This window comes from Bos grunniens, chromosome 1 (assembly GCF_055505025.1).
Source record: "Bos grunniens cultivar Pamir isolate PY7600 chromosome 1, Bosgru_T2T1.0, whole genome shotgun sequence".
Taxonomy (NCBI): domain Eukaryota; kingdom Metazoa; phylum Chordata; class Mammalia; order Artiodactyla; family Bovidae; genus Bos; species Bos grunniens.
In genome coordinates, this window is record NC_141165.1 from 147,415,988 (window position 1) to 147,433,633 (window position 17,646).

A 17,646-nucleotide genomic window follows, 5' to 3' on the forward strand; every position below is an offset into this window, starting at 1 on the left:
GGTGTTTCCCACGTGGTGCTGTATCATCCTTCCTGTACCATCAGCTACGTGGTTGGCATCCTTCTCGGAGCATCATCAGAAAATAATCAGTCTTGTCATTTTTGCTCCTGTTAGTTCATGCCACCCTTCGGATTAGACCTTCCTGAGTAGTCATGCCTGTGTGAACCAAGCTGATTTCTTGAAGTGACCTTGAACAAAATATATTAATTTGTTGGGTACTTGGTTACTCCTATACAAAGTTGAGTATTCAGTAGTCCCTAATGTGAAGTTTCCCTCTTCCCCTCTTCAAAGGAAGTCCTAGTATTTTGTGGTGGAAACTGTCTGAGCCTCAGCAATATTTTGCAGAATTTTGGAAGTTCTTTAGTATCAGAATTTGAATCCCCAAACTACCAGCTAGGTCCACCTTCCAGAACATTGTACAGTGTCACTTCCATAAGATTATATTAGAAAGACAAGCACCATCACAGGGTCAAAATTATTTATCAAGAAAAAGTACTTATTAGTCAAAGCCAGTTTTTCCTTGATTATATCAAAATGGTCTTTAGCTAGCCATGAGATATGCTCATATAGAGTTAATTTTTATTAAAAAAAGATGCATATGAATTCTGATTTTTATTGCTTCTTTGGCAATGGCAATAAAATGTTTCTGTCAGAAAAGTTTGATTAAATATACAGTTTCTGCAAATATCACCATTTTGGAACTGGGTTTTATTTTGCACACTGGTGTCATCACAGTAAGGCACACATTTCTTATTCCTTTTCTGTTCCTTTTCAAACAACTTTATGTCTCATAATAAGATTGTTGTTAAGGACTTGGAAGCATGAATTGAAAGCTTTACAAATTATTATTATGCCTTTCACTGAGAAAGGAAAAAAAAAGTAGAAAGTATGAAAAACCAGGTAACTCTTGCCTTTGAGTTAAAATTTGGGGAGCCTTAGCTTTGTATCTCTGCTCTTGGCTAATTTAAATCATCTATAGTAAGACTGAGTTAGAAAGTGAGCCCTTCTCTGGCACACAGAGGGAGTGATCATGATGATTAACTAGAGGCATTTTCCTTGGATTGTGTTCTTGGCTCCAGCACAGATTTTACTGGATCCCCTTCCTAAGCCACCATCCACTGTGTTATGAACATACATCACTTGCCATAGCCAGGCAGCTGAGAAATGCAGTGTGGTATCCACTCTGCTGAGGAAAAATTTCATTTTCAAATCTCTTATTTTATATTCTTATGACTTGTGCACAAGAACATTCTGCACCGCGTGGAAGTTAGAGTTTCTCAGTTTCATCATCAGACCTGGGTGATCTATTCTTTTCACCCTCACACAATTATGTTCTACATTCTGAAGATTATTGAGTGTACTGCCAACTGGTCTTTCAAATATATTCTTCAAATCCTGCTCATGCTTGAATAATGTCATCTCTATCTTCAGCATGTGTTCATGGCTGAAATAATGAAAAATATTTGCCTAAAAATGAGTTATATATAATAATTGAATGTTACTTGAAGCAGTACATATGATATAAGCTGGCATTTAAAAAATGTAGTATATTGATATTCACATAAGTGAAATTTTGTGAAGCTAGCTATAATAAAAAAACTAAGATAAGGGCATCTGGTCCCATCACTTCATGGCAAATAGATGGGTAAAATGTGGAAACAGTGACAGATTTTATTTTATTGGGCTCCAGAATCACTGCAGATGGTGACTGCAGCCATGAAATTAAGATGCTTGCTACTTGGAAGAAAAGGTATGACAAACCTAGACAGCATATTAAAAAGCAGAGACATTACTTTGCAGACAAAGGTACGACTAGTCAAAGCTATGGTTTTTCCAATAGTCATGTACGGATGTGAAAGTTGGAGCATAAAGAAGGCTGAGCACTGAAGACTTGATGTCTTTGAACTGTGGTGCTGGAGAAGACTCTTGAGAGCCCATGGGCAGCAAGATCAAATCAGTCAATCCTAAAGGAAATCAACCCTGAATATTCATTAGGAAGACTGATGATGAAGCTGAAGTTCCAATACTTTGGCCACCTGATGTGAAGAGCAGACTCATTGGAAAAGACCCTGATGCTGGGAAAGATTGAGGGCAGGAGGAGAAGGGGCTGACAGAGAATGTGATGGTTGGATGGCATCACTGAATCAATGAACATGACTTTGAGTAAACTCTGGGAGATAGTGAAGGACAGGGAAGCCTGGCGTGCTGCGGTCCATGGGGTCGCGAAGATTAGCGACTGATCAACAACAGTGGTGTTACTAAGGATAGGATGAATTATGCGGCAGTAACAAATTAGCTCTGAAATCTGGCTTAAAACACACAATAAAGGTTAGATACAAAAAGAGATTTACGTAATGATTACACAGACTCTTGAGGTTCAGGCAACTCTCCAGGGCAGCTTCTTTCTGTGTGATGACTCAGGAACCCAGTCTGGTCCTTCCATTTCAACACATAGCCTCCAAGGGTGCTTCTTAAACAGAAGAGAGGCCTTTGAAAGCCATAGTTTGGAGGTGACCTAAGTTACTTCCCCTTCAGTTTCATTTCCTAGAACAGGGTTTATCAACCTTGGCCCTATCGGCACTGGGGCTGAATGACCCGTTGTTGTTGTCACACTGTCTTGTACTTGGTAGGGTGTGCAGCAGCACCCCGTGCTCTTCATACTAGATGTCAGAGCACCTTCTACAGCTGTGATAACCAAACATGTCTCCAGACATTGCTAAATCTCCCCTGGTGGAGTTGGGCGGAGAGGTGAGGGGGAAAATTACTCTCGATTGAAAACCACTGAACTAGAACTAGTCATTTAGCTCTAACTGCAAGATTGTTGAAAAAAATCATCTTCTTGTGTTCATAAGAAGGAAAGGAGAATCAGATGTGGATATGCACTGCTGCTGCTGCTGGTGCTAAGTCACTTCAGTCGTGTTCAACTCTGTGTGACCCCGTAGACGGCAGCCCACCAGGCTCCTCTGTCCATGGGGTTCTCCAGGCAAGAATATTGGAGTGGATTGCTGTTTTCTTCTCTAGGGGAACTTCCTGGACCAGGGATTGAAAATGTGTTTCTTGCTTTGGCAGGCAGATTCTTTACCGCTGAGCCACCTGGGAAGCTCATTTCTGTAATACATTAGCTAATGGAAATAGAGAAATTTCAAAATTTTACTATGCTTCGTATGTCTAAACATACATGAAAATGTTAGTATGTTTTAATTTCAACATGAAACAAATAATATTCCATGTTCAAAGTAAATTTAATGACTCTTAAAAACTAAAATTTTAAAGTATAAAAAGCACTACTTCAATACAATTTATATATTTAAAAAAAGCAGTGAAAAATACATTGAAAGAATTATTAAAAGAAGTTGAAATTATAGCTTTTGTATTTGATGAGAGACTTAAACATTAGCTATAATGTAAATATGAGTGTTAGAGAGAACAAATTAGTGCTACTCTGAAAACTTGTTTAGCATCTCTGAGCATATGTTTAATGTTGAAGATAATTTCTTCTTTGACATTAAAATAGCCATTTCTAGGATAGACTAGTTAGATGTATACTTATTCATGCATGTTGGGAGCTGGGTAAATTGCTTTGTAAACGTGTTGCTAAGTTGTATGTATTAGTCATGGAACAAGGAATATTTATTAGTCACAAAATAATTAGTCAGAATGCTTCCAGTTATTCCAGAAACCTGGTGGGATCATCTTATGGGAGAGATGAGAGAGAGAGAAAGATTGATATATTAAAAGGAGTTTTTGTTGTACAGTAGCAAAGCTTTATTTCTTGTTCATGTTACATTCTGATTGTGTCTCTGGTACACATACATTCTCCTTCTGGGAACTGGGCTGAAGAAGCACCCCTGAAATAATTGTAGGACCAAGTTATGGTTCTTAATATTTTTGCTTGTATGTATCATATTCCTTTTGCATATATAGCAAGCCAAGTGGCCAAGGCTGATGACAAAGGGTGAGAGAAATATCACCTCCTACAGGGAGACAGAGCAAGTGACACGACCAAGCTAGGGATATAGAGTCCTCTTTCAGAGAGGGCCACATATCATTGTGAACAGTACTAAAATCTCAATAGATGTTGAGATGGATCATTGAAGATGGGCACACACCTAGAACCAGGACACCACTGTAACCATCTCTGCTTCTGCCAACTATGGAAAGCAGGATGAAGTAAACAGCAGCCCTGCGTTTACATTCTCCTTGTTAGGAACAAAAAGAAGGACTTCTCTGCAGGAAGTAGTTCTGAGCATCCCTGGTGAGCTGATCTGTTAGAAGGAACTTGTACTTGACAATAACATGACTGATTGACCCTACCCAAATATCCACTCTACATGGTTAAAAGTAGGAGACTGAGATTCTAGCTTGACCATAATCATGTCTTAAGTGGGGAAAGTTTGTTTACCTCAAGGAAGGCAGGAGACAGTATTGATATAAGTAGCTACAGGCGCAGGGAAGACCAGAAAACATGCCCACCGTGTACAGAAACGAAGTCACTGAAAGGGAGTAGGCCATGATATAAAGAAAAATTAAAAAGGTGAACTTTCCCATCTTCATTTAACTTTTCCCAAGTCCCATAGTTACACAAAAATCTTTGCCACAGTAAAGGGACTGCAGAGAGCACAGAAATAAATTTTGGGAAAAATAATTCCCTCAGTGCTTCTTATAAACCTTTGAATAGAAATCCAGAACAATAAAAGCTTATTGCTCCATTAAAGTTATATTGTTAACTTGGCAAAGAAGATAACTTAAACTTGCTTTACTCTTGTTCCCAATTAGTATTGATTATTTTTTTCAAAAATTCTTTTGATACACTGAAATTCCTTAATGTAGTGAGTTGAAAAATGATCAGTGAACCAACAATTATACATTGTAGCCATTTCTAGACATGTCTGCGATAAAGAGGAGCTCAAATTACAGTCATTGACTTTGAAGTGTTTGCAGGTTAAAAGTAGAGATAGACTCATTCACATGAAGAGATAATAGCAAATACCAAATGGATAGAGACAATGAGTTGTTCATAGCCAGGGCTCTTAAAATAGTTGGCTGAGATATGTAAGAAAATGAGAACCCTGAGATCTCAGGGGCAAGGCAGACAATAGGGGCAAGTTTAGTACAGCACTCATTGTAGTACAGGCTCCATTCCCAAAGGAACATGTCTGTCCAGGCAGGTAGATGAACTGTAATGTCAAAAGGATTTAGCAACACGTGCTGAAAATTTAAGTTTCCATACTAGGACAGTGGTTCTCAATCCAGGGTAATTTGGCCTCCTCAGGAGGATTTGGCAATGTCAGGAAATTATTTTGGTTGTCACACCAACATGGGAGGTGGTACTGTTGGTATTTAGTAGGTAGACACCACGGGTACACACCCTACAGTGCACAGGACAGCCCCTCACGACAAAGAATGTGTCGTGCATTGTGCTAAGTCGCTTCAGTCTTGTTCAACTCTTTGTGACCCCATGGACTGTAGCCCACCAGGCTCCTCTGTCCATGGGATTCTTCAGGCAAGAACACTGGAGTGGGTAGCCGTTCCCTTCTCCAGGGGATCTTCCTAACCCAGGGATCAAGCCCAGGTCTCCTACATTGCAGACGTTGCAGACATTGGTGTCTGAGCCACCAGGGAAGCCCAAAACAATGATCCAGCTCAAATTGTCAATAGCGTTAAGTTTGAGAAACCTTGCATTGGAAAGTTCAGTGGAAATGAGGTAGATTTGGAAAGGGTGAAATGTCAATAAAAGAATCAGTATATATTAGAGTCATTGCAAACAATGAACCCATGAGAGTGTGTGTCTGGTAGAGTAGAGCCCATTAAAAGTTTGTTCTGAAATTTTTCCATTTTCATTCCTTACATTTCAATTTGGGACCAAAATTGGCAATTTTTTCTTAACTGAGGGAATACTAACAATGCTATAACAATTGGAAGGAAACTTAGAGGTAATTTAGATCTTGAGTCAAGAAAACTCATATATCTTCAATACCCAGACTAGTAATCAAATATCTGACTTAGGTCAGGTGTAAAATTAAAAGGAGGCTCTGTGAGCTGAGAGGACCCAAAAGAAACAACATCTTAGTAGCAATGAGCATACCTACCACCCAGATCTAGGTTTTTAATACCTTTCTCTAATAAAAGGAACCAAGGCTCCTGGAGAAATGGATGATTCTAGGACTGGGGAAGAAAATGTAAAACAGGAATCTTGAGCATCTTATAGTATCAGAAAGTAAGAAAGAGCTTGAAAAAAGGTTCAGACACATGTTGGTAGGAGTGTGTCAAAGAATAGAATCCAACTGAAAAAGCTTCAGAAAGCAAACACTAGGACAGTCCACAAAGTATAAAATAAACATCCATGAGTTCATATTGGAATAAGTGATGGAATAAATATTAAAAGGAGAAAAGACACAAATCTCCCATACAGAAAAAAATCCAAGTGATTGGTAGAGATATTGCACATGAAGGGGCAAGAGCATAACTCCCCACTCCTTAAATGTGGATTGCATATAGTTACTTCCTTCTAAAGTATATAGTGCGGAAAGGAAAAAGTACCTTTATAGTGGATAACCTAACAAACACTACTTCAGCCAGGTGATCAGATCAATATCAGCAGTCATAAATCATGTTGACAGCAGGTACTGTTGATATGATGTCATGAGAATGGTGCTTTACTTCTGTGGTCTTCTTCCCCCAAACTTACAACTCCAGTCTATTTATGAGAAAAACATCAAACAAATTTCTATAGATTATCATCCTACAAAATACCCTGCCAGAATTCCTCAAACCTGTCATGGTTATCACATGCAAAAATGTTACAGCCCAGAGGAGCCCCAGGAGACATGATGACTAAATGAAATGTAGTATCATGGATGGGATCCCAGAACAGAAGAAGTCTTACTGAGTCTAAACTTGTACTGCTCACAGCACAACAAGCCAATACACTGAGGGATGAGTTGTTGGGGGCAGGGGGTAGTGACTTTATTTGGAAAAACAGAAGACCAAGAAGATGGTGAAGTAGTGTCCCAAAGAACTGTCTTACCTGAGTTAGAATTAAGGCTTTTTTATACTAAAAGGGGAGGGGGTGTGGCTGACTGTTGCAAATTTGTTCTTGCACCTGGTTCTTGCATCTGTTTGGTCACAATGTACCATAAACCTCCAGCAAGACAAATGTTATTTTCCCTTCTGCAGCTTTTTGCTGCTGCTGCTGCTAAGTCATTTCAGTCATGTCTGACTCTGTGCAACCCCATAGACAGCAGCCCAACAGGCTCTGCCATCCCTGGGATTCTCCAGGCAAGAACACTGGAGTGGGTTGCCATTTCCTTCTCCATTGCGTGAAAGTGAAAAGTGAAAGTGAAGTTGCTCAGTCGTTTCTGAGTTTCTGACTCGTAGCGACCCCATGGACTGTAGCCTACCAGGTTCCTCCATCCGTGGGATTTTCCAGGCAAGAGTACTGGAGTGGCTTGCCATTGCTTTCTCCGCTGCAGCTTTTTATCTCTATATAAATGGAAAAGTATTATACTTTTAAAGGTCATGGCCTTGAGAATGGGCTATTCTGTATATTTCAGGCTATATATATATATATATATATTAACAAAAGGTTCAGAGCCAGCATGATTAAGTACAGGCCACAGAACACAAAGATTAGACCTAAAGGAATAGATCCAATCTATTCCTGGTATCTGGTCAATTTTTCAGTAAATACAAGACTATTCAAAAATGATGTCTATGAATTTAGAAAAGATATTCTTTTCTTTTTAAAAATTTATTATTTTTATTGAAGGATAATTGCTTTACAGAATTTTGCTGTTTTCTGATGAAGGAGTAGGGCTACGATATACTAGAAAGTGAATGTTCTGCCTATCTGGCATTTTGAAGGCTGACAAAAAACAATGGATTTGGCTTGCCATGAAACCTGTCCATAGGTGTCAAATTTGTTACCCCTAATCTAGTCAGGCTCCTTCAATAATAGGCTCAGAGTCCCATCATCAGTGAAAGGTTTACCAAAATCACACAACTATCAATCGCAGAGTCCCAGAAGTCCACTTCCTTCCCTTCTGGGTAGTGTTCTTTCCTCTCTAAGCCGGTGCTGTTGAGGTGACGCTGTATCAGTGAAAGTGGCGGACGTAGTGACCAGACAGTTCATCTTTGCTCTGGATTTTAGATGTGTGTGAACAGACCAACACTGAAACCTGTTGCAAGAGAAAAGCAAAATTCAGGAAACAAAATTCTAAATGGGGAACACATGTATACCCGTGGTGGATTCATTTTGATATATGGCAAAACCAATACGTTATTGTTAAGTTAAAATAAATAAATAAATAAAATGGAAAAAAAATCTAAACATATCTATGAGAAGGGCAATTTTATCCTTTGTCAAACTTTTTTTAAAAAACAAAGAATAAAAAAAATAAAAAACAAAGATAAATAATTCTTTATCTTGTCATGAAGTTCACAGTAGCTAAAATTGATGAACAAAGAATAGTAAACTTGTGGGTCTTTATTTTCTACAATGGCAATGAGGATAGAATAAAAAAAAATCTGGGGATTTAGTAAAAATCTGTTAATTGTTTGAATGTTATACAATGAGATATTTAAGTAGGAGTCAAAACACAGCTAATTCCTAACTTGGCCAAGCTATAATTTTCATGACTATGGATATGACAGAATCTAATGATAAAGCTGGGAGAAGGCAATGGCACCCCACTCCAGTACTGTTGCCCGGAAAATACCATGGATGGAGGAGCCTGATAGGCTGCAGTCCATGGGGTCGCTAAGAGTCAGACACGACTGAGCGACTTCACTTTCACTTTCCACTTTCATGCATTGGAGAAGGAAATGGCAACCCACTCCAGTGTTCTTGCCTGGAGAATCCCATGGACGGAGAAGCCTGGTGGGCTGCAGTCTGTGGGGTCGCACAGAGTCAGACACGACTGAAGTGACTTAGCAGCAGCAGCAATGATAAAGCTAGGAAAATGTTGCTGTGGTTGAATACTTTGATGTTATTAATGCACTTTAGATGAATTGATATTCTTGTAAATGAGAAATGAGCATAGCATATGAACATAAAATAGGTTTTACAGAAATGTTATTAATCTTTTAACATGCGAGTATTCTACATTAATCACCAGTTTGGAAATTGACTATTTTTATTTTGAAAAATTGGCTATAATTTTAAAGACCTCTAAAAGCCAACTATTGATTTTAAAAAAGGCATACTTAGTAGAAAGAAAATGTGTTTTTCTTTCACCATCAAATCAAACCCTTGGAGTTTGACTGATTGGTCCAAGTTCCCATCTTCTTTCTGTGGTATATTAAAACTTGGCAATAGTTCTGAGAATTTGCTATGGATTATCTCATTTAATTTTTAATATCAATACAACCCTCAGAGGCAGAATTACAGTTTTATGACTTCAAAGATGTGAACATGGAAGATGACAGCTAGTAAGTGGCAAAATTGGGACTTCTGTACTTATCGTCTATGTTCTACTGACATACTTTAGCTGTTAATAAAAATGAAAAACTGATCATATCATATCTACTTAAAACCCTGCAAGGCTTCCCATTTCTTTTAGAAGCAAGACTCAGGAAAGTCTTTCCCTATAAATTCTTGCTACTCATCACCACCCCCTAGAGAAGATCAGGTGGCCTTGTTGTATGTTTACATACAACAAATATCTCTAAAATAATTATCTTGTAATTTTTATTTTACAGTGCTTATCACAAATGTAATTGTATATTTGATTATTTATTCAATAGCTTTTATCATATAGCCAGTAAACTCCTTCAGGACAGAGACCATATACTTCATCACTATTTCCCCAGTACTCAGAACAGTCCCAAGACATAACCTATGATGGAGAACATTTATTGAAGGACTAAATGGTAAAGAACAATCTATTTAAACAGGACAGCATAAGATTTAAAGAGAGTTCCTTAGACTACTTGCCTTACTCTATAATCCATGTGGAGGACTTACTAATATAGTAAGACTTTTTTTACTATCATAATAAATGTGTTTGGATTGAGTTCTAGAACTGAAATCTGTTCCTCATTCAATGATACGAAAAGGGGGCCTAAGTATATCAAAGTTTGTTTACACATTTTTCTATTTATTATTGTTTGGCATTATCATACCAAGAAATATCAGATTGTTGTAATCATTGCCCTTACTATTGTCTAAACTGTTTTTAGTTGTTTACCTTTTTGTTATGGGAGTTTTCAAATATATATATGTGTACATACACATATATTTTCATATATATGAATATATATATATATATAACTTTGCAGACAATGGTCCATATAGTCAAAGTTAGGGTTTTTCCAGTAGTCATGTCCGGATGTGGATGTTGGTCCATAAAGATTAATGAGTGCCACAGAATTGATGCTTTAGAATTGTGGTGCTAGAGAATCCTCTTGAGAGTCCCTTGGACCGCATGGAGATCAAACTAGTCAATCCTAAAGGAAATCAACCCTGAATATTCAGTGTAAGGACTGTTGCTGAAGCTGAAACTCCAATGTTTTGGCCCCTGCTATGAAGAGCTGACTCTTGGAAAAGACCCTGATGCTGGGAAAGATTGAAGGCAAAAGGTGAAGGGTGCAGCAGAGGATGAAATGGTTAGTTAGCATCGCCAACTCAATGGGCATAAATTGGAGCAAACTCTGGGAGGACAGAGGACCCTACTGTGCTGCAGTCCATGGGGTCACAAAGAATTGGACACAACTTAGCGACTGAACAGCAACATATGTATTCAAATATATACATATACTTTCAAATATATACATATATATTTGAAATTTTCCATAATTTCCATAAAAATTCCATTAAAATAACTTTTTATTATGGAACTTTTCAAATATATGCATACATATTTAGTATACACACACACACACATATATGTTTTATTATGGGAATTTGAAAATTCCCATAATAAAAAGGTATATATATATGTGTGTATTTATATATGTATACACACATATATACATATATATCTATACAAAGAGAAAGGAGTAAAATAAACCCTATATGCTAATTATATAGTTTCAGCACTTATTATAATAATATTTGGCCATTCTTATTTCATCAATATTCCCATCCATTCCCACTTCTAAACTGTTTGAAAGCAATTCCCAGACTGATAAGTCTTATTGTAAATATTTCAGTATTTTTCTCTATAAGGAAAGGATTTTTACATCTAATACATGTATAATACCATTATAAACATTTGATATTTCTTTGATATCATCAAATCTGTTTTCAGTGTTCACATTTGCTCAACTGTCTTATAGAAATTAAAAATTATTTTCCCTTTATTTTAATTGGGTCCTAAATAAGATGTGTACAGTGCCAATGGCCGGTATCTCTTTTATAATATGGATTTCCTTTCTGTCTTCCTTATTTTCTTATTACCTAGAGTCAAATAAATCATCCTCACTTGAGAAGGAGTTTAACCAATGATATTTACCCAAAGGCAATTCGATGCCTGTATCCCCTGAAGAATTATTGGTTCTATAAAATATTAATAACTGGTGTCCCTAGTTGTCACTTGCAGCATTTTAAATTAGAATCAGATAATATGATCCTTGTCAAATTCCATAAGGCACTTGTAGCCAGGATGGAAGGAGCAAGAATTTTGTGAAGAAAATAAATTTTCCCTCTGGTAAGCTGGGTAAAATTTTTCAACCAGCTTATTGTTTTGGCTATTCCATGGTTGACAGGAAAGGCTAAAGAAAAATGTGGATTACCTAAAGGATAATCATCACTGTCTTTTAGAGTGTCACAGTTGATAGGATTTTTAATGTTTTCTCTACTATTGACTGAAGCAGAATATGAATGGGTGATGGAATAACATACAAAATGCAGGAATAAAGCCATCTAGTCCAAGAAGCTCACCAATGTGCAATATATAATCATGACTGTTTGCTCCTCTGCAGACAGAATGAAGAGTGTAATGATTGGGAGAAGGCAGAATAAGACAAATATTTTCAAGAATATTTTTAAATGAATTCACATTATAGTGATTTTGGATTTTGTGTACTCGCTTTGTCTAGATGGCTGACATCTCCCATTTTTCACAATCTGCGTATGGCTTGGTTTATGCTAATAAATTCCCTTATCACATCCATCCATTTGTCATGTACAGGATTGTTTATCCTTAGAATTTTTGAGGGTTCCATTTACTTATTCTTGTTCCATAATGCATTGCTTATCATAAGCAGAGAAGCTACTACTGACTCATTACAAGTAGCTTTTCCAGTTGCAGTAAAGAGAGGATGCTTAAATTAAAAGCTGTTATATCCATGAGAGCTATTTAGGGTTCCAGCTATGATTTTAAAACAAAGCAAAGGGGTCTATCCTATATAAATATCTGGTACTGAACAATGAGTACCGAGTTCTAGTCAGTTCATTCATTTGTGCTTAGTAATCATCCATTATGTTCTAGGTCAGTGGTTCTTTGACTTGACTGCCAATTACATTTACTTGTTAATCTTAAAACAAGGTGAAATAGTAATGCATGATTTTCTTGCTCCAGAGAGTCTGGTTTAATTGTCCTGGATTGGACCCGGGCTCCAAAATCACTAAAGATGGTGACTGCAGCCATGAAATTAAAAGACGCTTACTCCTTGGAAGGAAAGTTATGACCAACCTAGATAGCATATTGAAAAGCAGAGACATTACTTTGCCAACAAAGGTTCGTCTAGTCAAGGCTATGGTTTTTCCTGTGGTCATGTATAGATGTGAAAGTTGGACTGTGAAGAAAGCTGAGCACCGAAGAATTGATGCTTTTGAACTGTAGTGTTGGAGAAGACTCTTGAGAGTCCCTTGGACTGCAAGGAGATCCAACCAGTCCATTCTGAAGATCAGTCCTGGGTGTTCTTTGGAAGGAATGACGCTAAAGCTGAAACTCCAGTACTTTGGCCACCTCATGAGAAGAGTTGACTCATGGGAAAAGACTCTGATGCTGGGAGGGATTGCGGGCAGGAGGAGAAGGGGACAACAGAGGATGAGATGGCTGGATGGAATCACTGACTCCATGGACGTGAGTCTGAGTGAACTCCGGGAGTTGGTGATGGACAGGGAGGCCTGGCGTGCTGCGATTCATGGGTTCGCAAAGAGTCGGACACGACTGAGCGACTGATCTGATCTGATCTGATCCGATCTATCTGTTTAAAAGCTCCCTGTGTTTCCAATGTAGAGCAAGTTTGAGCAGCATTCTTCTAGATTCCAGATACAGGGCAAACCAGGAAGATGATAAGGAAACATGTTCTGGAGTGAAAAAGGAGGACCATAAACAAATGGCTTAGACAAATTCACGACCATAAACAGATTCATTTAATGCTCAATTCAACAAAAAGGTAGAAATACAGGGAAAGTGTAGAGAGGTACCAAGGGGGAGTTACTTCAGATCAAGTAGTCAAGGTAAAACTTTGGGGGTCAGGTGAGAATTGAATAGAAAGTTGAATGAGTTTATAATGCTCAAGAGGAGTGGAGAAGGAAAGTTAATTCTTTAAAGATGAGTCAAAATATGTCAATGTCCATTTTAGTGTTAAGAGCTTTATTTTTTCCCAGAAAGTTAAGACTCAGGACTCAACGTTTGAATAGTTTTAATTTTTTTTTTTTTGACATTTACCTTATACCAGGCACTGTGCTTGGCACTGGGGGTACAAAGATGAATAAGGCACAAGAAATTTTTAATATACTGCCTCACGAACATATGTGATGTAACATGGACTGTACTGACATAGAGGTAATTTCAGGAGGGAGCTTGTGACCCACCAGTGGGTTTCAGGTTCCCTTTAACATATTTAAGGGACTACTCTCTCAGCCTGTTTTCTGCTTAGCATTTCTTACCTTAATTTTGACTTTTGCCTTCATAGTTTAGAAAGCTGGCTTTAAATGAAAAAGCTACCTTTTGTTAAGCAATTGCACTGATCTTCGGATAGAATTGAGCAGTTGAGTAATTTAGCATAAGACCATTTGCTTCTCTGCTAGGGACAATAGTGATTCAAAATGAATAAAATGTAGTTAATTACTTGGATAAATTTAAGGAAAAGCCGGTAAAACAGAAAAGAACATAGTCAATCGCAATGCAAAATTATAAGTGCTATACTAAGGTGTGCAAACAGTGTGTGGTTGAGTGCAGGAGCGGATGAGGAACTTACACTGATAATAAACCTTGCTGCTGAGATCCAGGTACCTCAGGGGGCTAGTGCTGACTCTATTCGTATTTACTCTACAAGATTGGTGTGACCAAAATAAAGTGGGTTTTGATAGAACCTCACCATCAAGGTGATGAATTAGGTCATTAGTCCATTATTTAAGAACATCTTGGGAGACAGTTAAAGGAATGTTTATCCTTCCATAATCAGTGTATTCATTCTGACTTTCTTTTTCAGTGATTTTTTTTTTTCTTTTTGCTCTACTTTACTTTCACTTCAGAAGCAATTCTAGGTGATTTTTAATGGCCCATTAACACCCCAAGGTAACATTTTGTGATTGGCTTTTACCGCACGAATAGGACCTAACAGAGAAATAAGTACAGATGAAAACAGAAGCTGAATAATAATAGTAATTTCACAACACTTTTCCACCTGGTAAGTTAAAGCATCTTGTGAAATACAAATAAGGATGCTGAGAATTCCCAGTGGGAAGGTGACAAAAACCATACCTTCCCTTTAGAGAGGGAGTTTTCCCTGAGAATCTCTATGGAAGAGAAAAGTGAGGTGATATAATTGTTTTATAGTGCCCTAAAAATATCCTTGAGGAAAGAGTCTCCTTGTGCTTAACCAAATTTTATGCACAGTAACTGTTGGTTATGGTTACTATCATTACTTATAATAGTAGAAAACCTTCAGTAAGTATCAACCTTCAGTTATTATCAACATCATTCAGGCTTTGGTTCAGTGGTAAATCTCTAGACTGGATCTCAACTGTGAATACCAAAAGGTTTCCTTGTTTTACATAGAGTTATTCTACATTTTCTATTTGATCCCATTCTTCTATAAATTGACTTTACCCTACTCAACTGTAAGATTGATGTGGGCAGGGAACTCTATCCTAACACACAGGTTGGTCTTAAGAACATAGTATTGTTTACACCTTAATTGAGGTGTCATTGAGATACAGGAGCTATGTATTAAGGAGTACAGCTTGATATTTTAATATATGTATTCACTGTGAAATGACCACTACAACCAAGCTGTTACCATAACCTCACGTAGTTACTGTTTCCTTCCTCCTTTCCTCCCACTTTCCCTCGTGCCTCCCTCCCTCCATTTCTCTGTCTCTCTGTCTCACTCTCTCTTTCTTTTTGTGCTGAAGAAACTTAAAACCTTCCCTTTTAGAAAATATCAAGAATGCCAGATGGTTGGAGCCATCAAATTTTCTGTGATCTTCTCTCATCTCCCCTAGGTAAAAGACAATGTGTTTATTCTTTCAGTGTCTCCAAGAAAAGCCATTATAGTATTCTGCAGTTTGTATGTTTGTTGTTTATATCTGCCTTCCTCTTGAGATTATAAATCATGTAAAGACAGAGGCCATGCAGTTTCATATCTTTTTTCCTCCGGGCTTATGAAAATTTGTAGCCACAAAATGGAGACCCAAGAGATGCAGACTGCATGGAATTTAATCATTACATTTTCCTGTTCAGCATTCAAAATCTGTCTTCTGGGACAACAGTTTCTTGACATAGAGAACATTATGTAGTTGGTTGGCATTTTCTTCGTTTTGAGAACTAAGTGTTATTATGTACTCAGAATTTCTTTAACTTATTTTTTTCCATCTCAAGAAAATTTTCCGTCTTGTTCTGATTATTACTTTAATCAAAATCTGTAATTTTTTTCTGTGAAATGAGTGAATCTCAATCTTGCTTTTTTATTTGATACATTATTAAATTACTGTTTTGTTTATTTTAAAGGAGATTAAAAGTAAGAAGCATGATGAAAGCAATGGAGATTTTGTGGCAAAATATTTTCTAGAAATGTTTCATCAGGGAGTAAAACAAGCAAATATTGTATTTCTCCCTAGACTTCAAATGCTAAAACTAATGCCTTATGTTCTAGTGATCAGTAATGTGACCATAATGTCAAGTTTTTACCTTTCACGGTAGTGAGCTGGACTCCAAGACTTTACTTTCAAACATGAATACCAGAACAAAAGTCTTAGATTCAATAAGCAATCGACATTTGCAGAAGTAGAAACAAGGCTAGAATTCATCCATTTATTTATCAAGGACACAATATGCACTAGATGAGTTTCTTAGAAACTTCCTGCCTTTGAATATCCCTGGGCTACATTTTCACTTATAATGCTTTACCACATCAGAAAGAAAAACAACAGTCACCCTGCAGGATTTTCAATTTGTTCTTTTCTCTGTTTTGACTTCCCTTCTCTCACTGCATTCTGGACTTATTTTTCAGGATTTGTTTTAAGGCTCTTTTCTTCTAGAAAGACCTTGAAGACCCTAAAGTCTAGTTTTCTGTAGCAGACACTATGGGTACTCAACAGCACCCGCTTCCCCTACATTTCTGTATATAGAGACCTCAAGGAAGAATACTTATACACCCTGTTTCCCCTGCAGCTATAAGTGATCATGTGATAGAGTGGGGACCAATGAACCGAAGAGGAAAGTATCGCTAAGAGAAGCAGTTTGCCTTCTCTTCCCCATCCTCTTCCTCCTTGGAATGTGCAAATGATATTGTAGGTCCAGAAATCACTTTGTGACCCTAAAGAATCCAGCCACACGCTAAAGATGGCAGAGCTGACATACAGAAGGAGTCTAGTTCCTTCACAACATTGTTTAACAAATACACAAGCCCCGGACCATCTCCTTCTGGATTTTTTTTTTTTCCTGTGAGATGAAAATGAATTACTTAAACAGCAATAATTTTTCTTTTTTTGCTATTCACAGTATAATGCATTTAACCAGTATAATCTTCCGTTCATCCATTCCAGACTGAGTTGAATTCAGAATTCAACTTTCTCTACGTGTAGGATTTGGAAAAAGTCCAGTAGATTAGATATTCTCCTTCTCTCCTTCCTCTTTCTTCCTTATTTCCCTACAATTCAAATTCTACTATTAGCTTTACCATTAGATTTAATGTAATACCTTTCTCTGAATTTCTTCTCTTGAATATGTGTTATGTATTTGAAAGGACTAGATCTGATAGAGTGCCTGATGAACTATGGAGGGAAGTTCATGACATTGTACAGGAGGCAGGAATCAAGACCATCCCCAAGAAAAAGAAATGCAAAAAAGCAAAATGGCTGTCTGAGGAGGTCTTACAAATACCTGTGAAAAGAAGAGAAGTGAAAAGCAAAGGAGAAAAGGAAAGATATACCCATTTGAATGCAGAGGTCCAAAGAATAGCAAGGAGAGATAAGAAAGCTTTCCTCCGCGATCAATGCAAAGAAATAGAGGAAAACAATAGAATGGGAAAGGCTAGAGATCTCTTCAAGAAAATTAGAGATACCAAGGGAACATTTCCTGCAAAGATGGGCTCAACAAAGGACAGAAATGGTAGGGAACTAACAGAAGCAGAAGATATTAAGAAGAGGTGGCAACAATACACAGAAGAACTGTACAAAAAACATCTTCACGACCAAGATAAACAAGATGGTGTGATCACTCACCTAGAGCCAGACATCCTGGAATGTGA

General features: G+C 37.5%; 1 long non-coding RNA gene across 2 annotated transcripts in view; it reads right to left on the reverse strand.

The window, feature by feature from the left end:
• Positions 1-689: 689 nt before the first annotated feature.
• LOC147380276 (uncharacterized) overlaps positions 690-17,646 on the reverse strand; it is a 33,644-nt gene continuing 16,687 nt past the window's right edge. Inside the window, exons 3-5 of one of the 2 annotated variants that reach the window (XR_015167838.1) lie at positions 7,990-8,177; positions 6,541-6,697; positions 690-3,122 (exon numbers count right to left, since the gene is read on the reverse strand). This is a non-coding gene — a long non-coding RNA (uncharacterized LOC147380276). The remainder of the gene's footprint in view (positions 3,123-6,540; positions 6,698-7,989; positions 8,178-17,646) is intronic. The other variant, XR_015167839.1, reaches the window with a different exon arrangement.